Source organism: Ailuropoda melanoleuca, chromosome X, assembly GCF_002007445.2.
Source record: "Ailuropoda melanoleuca isolate Jingjing chromosome X, ASM200744v2, whole genome shotgun sequence".
NCBI lineage: Eukaryota > Metazoa > Chordata > Mammalia > Carnivora > Ursidae > Ailuropoda > Ailuropoda melanoleuca.
This window is the reverse complement of record NC_048238.1, coordinates 38,238,227-38,246,680: the sequence shown is the minus strand read 5'-3', so window position 1 is coordinate 38,246,680 and position 8,454 is coordinate 38,238,227.

Below are 8,454 nucleotides of genomic sequence, written 5' to 3'. Positions count from 1 at the left end.
TGTGCTCTCTCTCTCTCTCTCTCTCTCCCTCTCTCAAATAAATAAATAAATCTTTTAATAAATTACTAAATAAATAAATAAATAAAATCATATAGAAGAATACACAAGAATTTTTAACCGTGGTTATATCTTGGTCTGCAGTCCAACCACATGATGGAGAGCAGATGAAGGGAATTTGACTTTGAAATTTATATTCTTCAAGTGTTTTTTTTCCTCTTCCTCTTTTTTTTTTCTTTCTTTTTTTTTTTTTTACTAAGACAACGTTGTTAGAGAACTATCTCTTAAGAGCAAGGGGAAACTAAAGATACTTCCAGATAAAGAAGAACTGAGAGTTTGTTATCATACATTCTTCAGAAAGAAAGATCCCATAATTAAAGTCCAAAATATAAAAAAGGATGATGGGGCGCCCGGGTGGCGCAGTCAGTTAAGCATCAGACTCTCGATTTTCGCTCAGGTTATGATCTCAGGGACCTGGGATCAAGCCTCAAGTCAGGGCCACCCACGCACCCCGAAAATAAATTTTAAAAACTTAATCCTAGGGGCACCTGGGTGGCTCAGTCTTTAAGCATCTGCCTTCGGCTCAGGGCGTGATCCCAGGGTCCTGGGATCCAGCCTGCTCCGCTGGGAGCCTGCTTCTCCTTCTCCCGCTCCCCCTGCTTGTGTTCCCTCTCTCGCTGCTTGTCTCTCTCTCTGTCGAATAAATAAATAAAATCTTAAAAAAAAAAAACCTTAATTCTAAATAAGGCAGGACAAGAGAAAAAAAATAGAAAAGGTGGGAAAAACAGAAGGCAGAAATGAGGCGGCAGAGATTATTGCAGATACATCAGCAATCTCGGTAAACACAAATGGACTACATTCATCAATTAAGTGTCAGAGGTTGTCAGAATAAAAAAAATAAAATCCGTGTTTGTGCAATTTACCAACAATACCCAATGCTTCAGAAAGATGAAAGAGAAAAGGTTAAGAAAGGTACGTGGGAAGGAAAATCTAAGCACTATAAATATCGTATGGTTCCATTAATACCAGGCAAATATAGATTTTATGATGCCAGAGATAGCTAGCTATCCATTTAAAATCTCTTCCTTTTTATAGGGAGTTATAGCTGGGAAGAAGATGATCCATCAGTGATTAAATTTCCAAGTCCTCCTTTCACCTATGAGTGGTCATATGACCAATTTTTGCCAATCAACCATGAGTGGAATTGCTGCCGCTAAGCATAGGGCTCTGCATATAGTGGCATAAAATTTATATGCAAATTCCCTTGTTTTTGTTGTTATAAACAGAATCTCACCTCCCAGTGTAAAAATGTTATTTTACTTCTTTCTAGGTTCCTCTATAAACATACTGGTGTTAACATAAAACAAAACCGGGATCTCATTATATACACAGACTTGCCCAGATTCCTCATTAAACCCCGTATTCTTACTTCTCTTCCATGTCATCAAATGCTTGTCCTACGCATGACTTTCAAACTCGCCACAGCAATCCCTAACTCAGCACAGGGTGGCCTTTAATAAATGTTGGCAATGAACGAGGAAGAGAAGGGGCCAGAGGATGGTAAGGGAGGAGATGGAGTGTGTAGCACAGTTCACAGCCAGCCACTCCCCTGGTACCCATTGTAATGACTGTCACTCCCTATATCTTTGTCTAATACCTCTGACAATTTCCTAAGGATAAATTGCTAGAAGTAGAATTACTGCGTCCAAGAACACAAGTCTGTTTAAGATTCTCAATACAGATCATCCAGTTAATTGTGCCAATTTATAATCCTCACAACTGCCTTGTAAAATGAGGATCATTATTCCCATTTAACAAATCAGATAACCATGGCTCAGAGAAGATCAAGAAACTTGTTCAAGTCACTACTAAGGCTGGACTTTAAATCTAACTACAAAGATATTTTTCTATTACATTTCTAACTTACTTTGGGGCTTAGATTCCCCCTCCCCCCAGAATGTATGCCAAAACTCCAAAACAACTGGCCTGGATTCTTTAAAGATGTCAGTGTCACGAACAACCGAAAAACAAGCAAGAAAAAACAACTAGGAATCTTTCTAGATTAAAGGACACCAAAGAGACGTATAGTGTGTGATCCTTTATTAGAAACTGAATTTTTATTTGATTTTATTTTTCAAGATTTTATTTATTTGTTTGAGAGAGAGGGAGCACGAGAATGTGAGAGAGCACGCAGGGGAGAGGGGGAGAGGGGGAGAGGGGGAAATGGAGAGGGAGAAGCAGGCCCCTCAGGGAGCCTGAAACAGGGCTCCATCCAAGGACCCCGGGTTCATGACCTGAGCTGAAGGCAGATGCTTAACTGACTGCACCACCAGGGTGACCCAGAAACTGAATTTTAAAAACCAGCTATAAAGAACATTTTGGGGAAAGTTGGGGAAATTTAAATATAGACTGTATATGAGACAACAGTATTGTGCCAATGTTAAATTTTGCACCGTGATGATCATAATGTTATGTAGGAGAATGTCCTTATTTTTTTTTTTAAGATTTTATTTATTTATTTGACAGAGATAGAGACAGCCAGCAAGAGGGAACACAAGCAGGGGGAGTGGGAGAGGAAGAAGCAGGCTCCCAGCGGAGGAGCCCAATGCGGGGCTTGATCCCAGAACGCTGGGATCACGCCCTGAGCCGAAGGCAGACGCTTAACGACTGAGCCATCCAGGCGCCCCGAGAATGTCCTTATTCTTAAAAGATACACATTGAAATATTAGAATTGAAGTGTCCTGTCTGCAACAAACTCAAATGGTTCAGAAAAAGAAAGAAGGAAAGAAAAAAAGGAAAAAAAGGAATAAAAAAAAAAATATATATATATATATAGTGGGAGCAAGGAAAAGGAGAAAATAAATGTGCTGTATCTGGTGAATCTTGGTGAAGGGTATATAGGGGTTCATTTTACTATTCTTGAAACTTTTCTGAAGGTTTGAAATTTTACCAAATAATATGCTGCTGAATAAAAAATAGATGCCAAAACATGGCATTGATACTGGATCTTTAAAATAATTTCTAAGTAAATAAATAAAATCTTTAAAAATAAGTAAGTAAATAAATAAATAAAATGATTTCTAAGGCTATAAAGACTTTGCACAGGTTTCCTTTCTTTTTTTTCCCAATTTTTAAAAGAGATTTATTTATTTATTTGAGAGAGAGAGAGCGAGAGTGAGCAGTAGGGGGGAGGGGCAAAGAGGGAGAGAGAATCTCAGGCAGACTCCCCGCTGAGCACAGAGCCCAACACGGGGCTCGATCTCAAGACTCTGAGATCATGACCTGAGCCAAAATCGACTCAGACGCTTAAATGACTGTGCCACCCAGGCACCCCTCCTTTGTTTTTAAAGTATTTGAGGGGCACCTGGCTGGCTCAGTTGGAAGAGCATGCAACTTTATTGCAGAGTCATGAGTTTGAGCTCCGTGTTGGGTGTAGAGATGACTTAAATAAAAAAAATTTAGACAGGGGCGCCTGGGTGGCACAGTCGTTAAGCGTTTGTCTTCTGCTCAGGGCGTGATCCCGGAGTTCTGGGATGGAGCCCCACATCAGGCTCCTCCGCTAGGAGCCTGCTTCTTCCTCTCCCACTCCCCCTGCTTGTGTTCCCTCTCTCGCTGGCTGTCTCTCTCTGTCAAATATATAAATAAAATCTTAAAAAAAAAATTTAGACAAAATTAAAGTATTTGAAAAAAATGCTTTAAAGAGAGCCCAATGCCCTGTAGACTCAAGAGGCCCTAAAGAATTTCCCCCACCCAGCTGGTTTTCAGGCTGTTAAGTAATTGCTGCTGACTCATTTGCTTATGGTCCCTGGATTTTGTAGTTTTGTACTGTGATTATCATTATCTTGGTGATTAGCAATCTGATTACACAATCAGAGGGGGATTCTGTGTGTCTTCTTTCTCCATCCTAGGGAGCAATTATAACTCGTCCCTTGGAGGATCATGGGTGTGTGGGCACTAGGCAGTGAGAAAGGCTAGGATTCTTTTCTATACCTTCATTCTTTGTGTTTTTATGAGCTAGCTGTATCTGTCTTAAATAAGTTGAGGGAAAATTAAAGTCTTGAGGCGTAATGTATTTTTCTGATGCGCTCGATTTTTCAACCTAAAATAAGCTATCTAAACTGTGCACATTCACTGACAATAGCTGAGATACAGGTTTTGTAATAGAAAATTCTATTCAAAATTGTATAAATGTATATATCGTATTTTCCTTTTTGAGGGAGAAACTATTTTAAAATATACTATTAAAAGAAGACTTGTTTAAAAATGAAACGGCATTACCTTTCCTCTTATCTAAATAAGCAGAATTTAATTTTCCAGTGCTAACATTGTCATATTTCTGCAATAGTAAAACGGTAGTGGAAAAAAGAGAATTGAGTCACCTCAGTTTCTTTTCTTTTTTTTTTTTTTTTAAAGATTTTATTTATTTATTTGACAGAGACAGCCAGCGAGAGAGGGAACACAAGCAGGGGGAGTGGCAGAGGAAGAAGCAGGCTCATAGCAGAGGAGCCTGATGTGGGGCTCGATCCCAGGACCCTGGGGTCACACCCTGAGCTGAAGGCAGATGCTTAACGACTGAGCCACCCAGGCGCCCCAAGTCACCTCAGTTTCTTAATGGAAAGTTTGGTATAAGTTAATTTCCGGAGGAGTTGCCAGTGATGTCTCCATGAATGCATCTTGTTTCTAGGTCAGTTCCACTCAAGAGTAGCACTGAAATTGGGGTGTAAACAGCTCGGTTAATGGGTGCATTTTAATCCTGCTTGCCTATTTCAGTCCCTCGGGGTTGCTTTGAGGAAGCGCAAATCTCTCAGAAGGTCAGGGGTTCAGCTCCATGCGGTGTTTCCTTCTAGCAACATCCCTTTGCATAATATTTGTTGGTGAGAAAACAAGGAGGACATTGATAAGGAATTAATGTTAACTTGGGGTGAGATATTTATGAATGAATTTAACCAAAAGGCTTACAGAGTTTAATTGAGTTGAATTAACATTTGCCTGCTTCCGGGTAGGGTATATAGTTAGAGTCCCAGAATTGTCACAGTTGGAATATGTTTTTAGTGTTTATTTATTATTGTATTTAATTTGAACTTTTTACTTTGAAATAATTTAAGCTTACAGATGAATTTCATTGAGAAATAGTATAGGGGCACCTGGGTGGCACAGCGGTTAAGTGTCTGCCTTCGGCTCAGGGCGTGATCCCGGCGTTATGGGATCGGAGCCCCACGTCAGGCTTTTCCACCNGAGCCTGCTTCTTCCTCTCCCACTCCCCCTGCTTGTGTTTCCTCTCTTGCTGGCTGTCTCTATCTCTGTCGAAAAAATAAATAAAATCTTTAAAAAAAAATAGTATAAAGATCTCAGGTTCTCAGGTATATCCTTCATCCAGATTTACCAGTTGTTAACATTTTGCAAAACTTGCTTTATCACTTTATTGCTCTCTCTCTCTCTGAGTCTCTCTCTATATAATACATATAATAATAATTCATTATAATTATATATAAAAATACATAAATAAATATATTTATATTAAATGTACATATATAATACAGATATTTAAAATAATTATAACTAATTATATATAATCTATATTATTGTTATTCTCTATATATTTTATTGCTGTTGTTATTTTATTAGTTTTCTAAGTCATTTGAGAGTAAATTGCAGACTTATGTCCTTTTAGCCCCTAAATATTTCAATGTGTATATCTTTTCTTTTTTTTTTTAAGATTTTATTTATTTATTTGAGAGAGAGAACAAGCAGAGGGGAGAGGCAGAGGGAGAGGGAGAAGCAGAGTCCTTGCTGAGCAGGGAGCCCAACAAGGGCTTGATCCCTGGACCCTGAGATCGTGACCTGAGCCGAAGGCAGACACTTAACCGACTGAGCCATCCAAGCGCCCCTCAACATGTATTTCTTAAGAACAGGGACATTCCCTTTCATAACCATAGTAAAATGACCAAATTCAGAAAATACAACATTGAAATAATAATATGATCTACGATACCGTCCATATTCAAATCTTGCCAGTTGTTCCAATAATGTTTTTTTATTTTTTATTTTTTTATTTTTTTTAAAGATTTTATTTATTCATTTGACAGAGAGAGACAGCCAGTGAGAGAGGGAACACAAGCAGGGGGAGTGGGAGAGAAAGTAGCAGGCTCCCAGGGGAAGAGCCCGATGTGGGGCTCGATCCCAGAACTCCAGGATCACGCCCTGAGCCAAAGGCAGATGCTTAACGACTGAGCCACCCAGCCACCCCCCAATAATGTCTTTTTTAAAATTTCATTTTTTTACTTGTTTTTTTTTTAAAGATTTTATTTATTTATTTGACAGAGAGGGAGATAAAGCACAAGCAGGGGGAGTGGCAGGCAGAGGGAGAGGGAGAAGCAGGCTCCCCACTGAGCAGGGAGCCTGATGTGGGGCTCAATCCCAGGACCCTGGGATCATGACCTGAGCTGAAGGCAGATGCATAACCAACTGAGCCACCAAGGTACCCCAATGTCCTTTTTTTTTTTTAAGATTTATTTGAGAGAGACAGAGACAGAGACAGAGGCCGAGATAGAGAGGGAGGGAGGGAGATGGGAGGAGGGGCAGAGAGAGAGAGAAATTTAAGCAGACTGCCCTCAGCACGGAGCCAGATGCAGGGCTTGATCTCACAACCTCGAGATCAGGACCTAAGCAGAAACCAAGAGTCGGTCACTTAACCACCTGTACCCCCCAGGTGCCCCCCAATAATGTCTTCTATAGCAAATTTTCTCCCCTTTGATCCAGAATCCAATCCAGGATCATATTACTCACTTATCAGTCATATCCTCTTTAGGCTTTTAAAATCTGGAACAATTTCTCTGTTTTTCCTGTCTTTCATGATATTAACATTTTAAAAATCGTACAAGCCAGTTGTTTAGTAGACTATCCCTCAATTTAGGTTTCTTTATTTATTGACACTCAGATTCGGGTTGTGCCTATTTGCCAGCAATCTCGGAGAAGTGGTGATGTGTTCCTCTCAGTGCACCAGACCAAGAGGTCAGTTTGTCCCATTATTGATGATGCTAACTTGTACCACCTGGTTAAGGAAGTAGCCTCCGTGCTTCTCCACAGTAAAATTACTATTTTTCCTTCAACGTGCAATGTTTTTGAAGCTGCTTCTTAATGTTTTATAATGGCTAAGGGTAATAGTACAGATTGAAATTGGTGCAGAGTTCTAAATCTGGTACAGAAACAATGAAGGTAACTCTACTATTCGAATAAAATTTAGAAATCTGATTATCGATTTGGCTGTTGCACACAATCTTAATAAGACAGAATCGCGTTATATGATTATTTGCCTTAACACTTTTTATTTTTTTTTAAAGATTTATTTATTTATTTTAGAGACAGAGAGAGAGCTCAAGCGGGAGGGGCAGAGGGAGGAGAGAGAACCTCAAGCAGTCTCTGCACGCTCATCGGGGGCTCAATCTCGCCACCCTGAGCCGAAACCAAGAGTTGGGTGCTTAACCCATTGTGCCACCCAGGCGCTCCATCTTAACACTTTAAATAAACGATCTAGTTAATATGTTCCAACTTTGTGTCTGGTCTTGGTCCCATTGGGTATGGTTCGAGTTGTAGATAATATAAATATAAGTCTATTTCAATTGCACCTATATTTTACATGCTTATTCTAATATGGCACCTGGGACTGGGTATATCAAACATTTATATTTTGCAATAAACATTTAAATAAAATAATTAAATGCATCTTTCTTAGTGGCCACCTAAGAAAATTTTTTTTTTTTAAGATCTTATTTATTTGTCAGAGAGAGAGAGAGAGCATGCACAAGCAGGGGGAGAAGCAGGCTTCCCACTGAGCAGGGAGCCCAATGCAGGACTCAATCCCAGGACCCTGGGATCGTGATCTGAACCAAAGGCAGATGCTGAACTGAGCGAGGCATCCAGGTGTCCCTACCTAAGAAATCTTAAAAACCAAAGCAAACATGCATTTGGCCACAATATGGACACATGGACCATCTTAAAAACAGCACGGATTGGAGGAATATGCTTCTATGTGTCAGTGTTGAAAAAAATTTTATTCCCTAGATGATCTCACGCACATCAGGTAATCATCCAATAAAGATAAGCAATTATTACTAATAACAGGGAAGCATCTCTGTGGGCTCAGGACACCCGCAGCCCGCGCTGCTCATCATTAGGGGGCCCCTGATGTATTTCTTTGTGGCTTCTTTTCTCTGACTACATCAAAGCCTGAAGCAGAATATAGTGATTTAAAAAGATAGACACGGTCAATGTATTGACCCCTGAAATTGGCTGCCTGCAAATCTGTGGCTGCTTCTCATTCCTGGGAACCCTTTTTAACAACTCTGTCTCCTCATTTCTGCCTGGCTCGAGCTGCATTTCAATAGGCTCTAACTTTGTTGGAATGGGGAGTAGGAAAACTGCCACCTTGGATCATGAGATTGGAATCTTAAGCTTCTC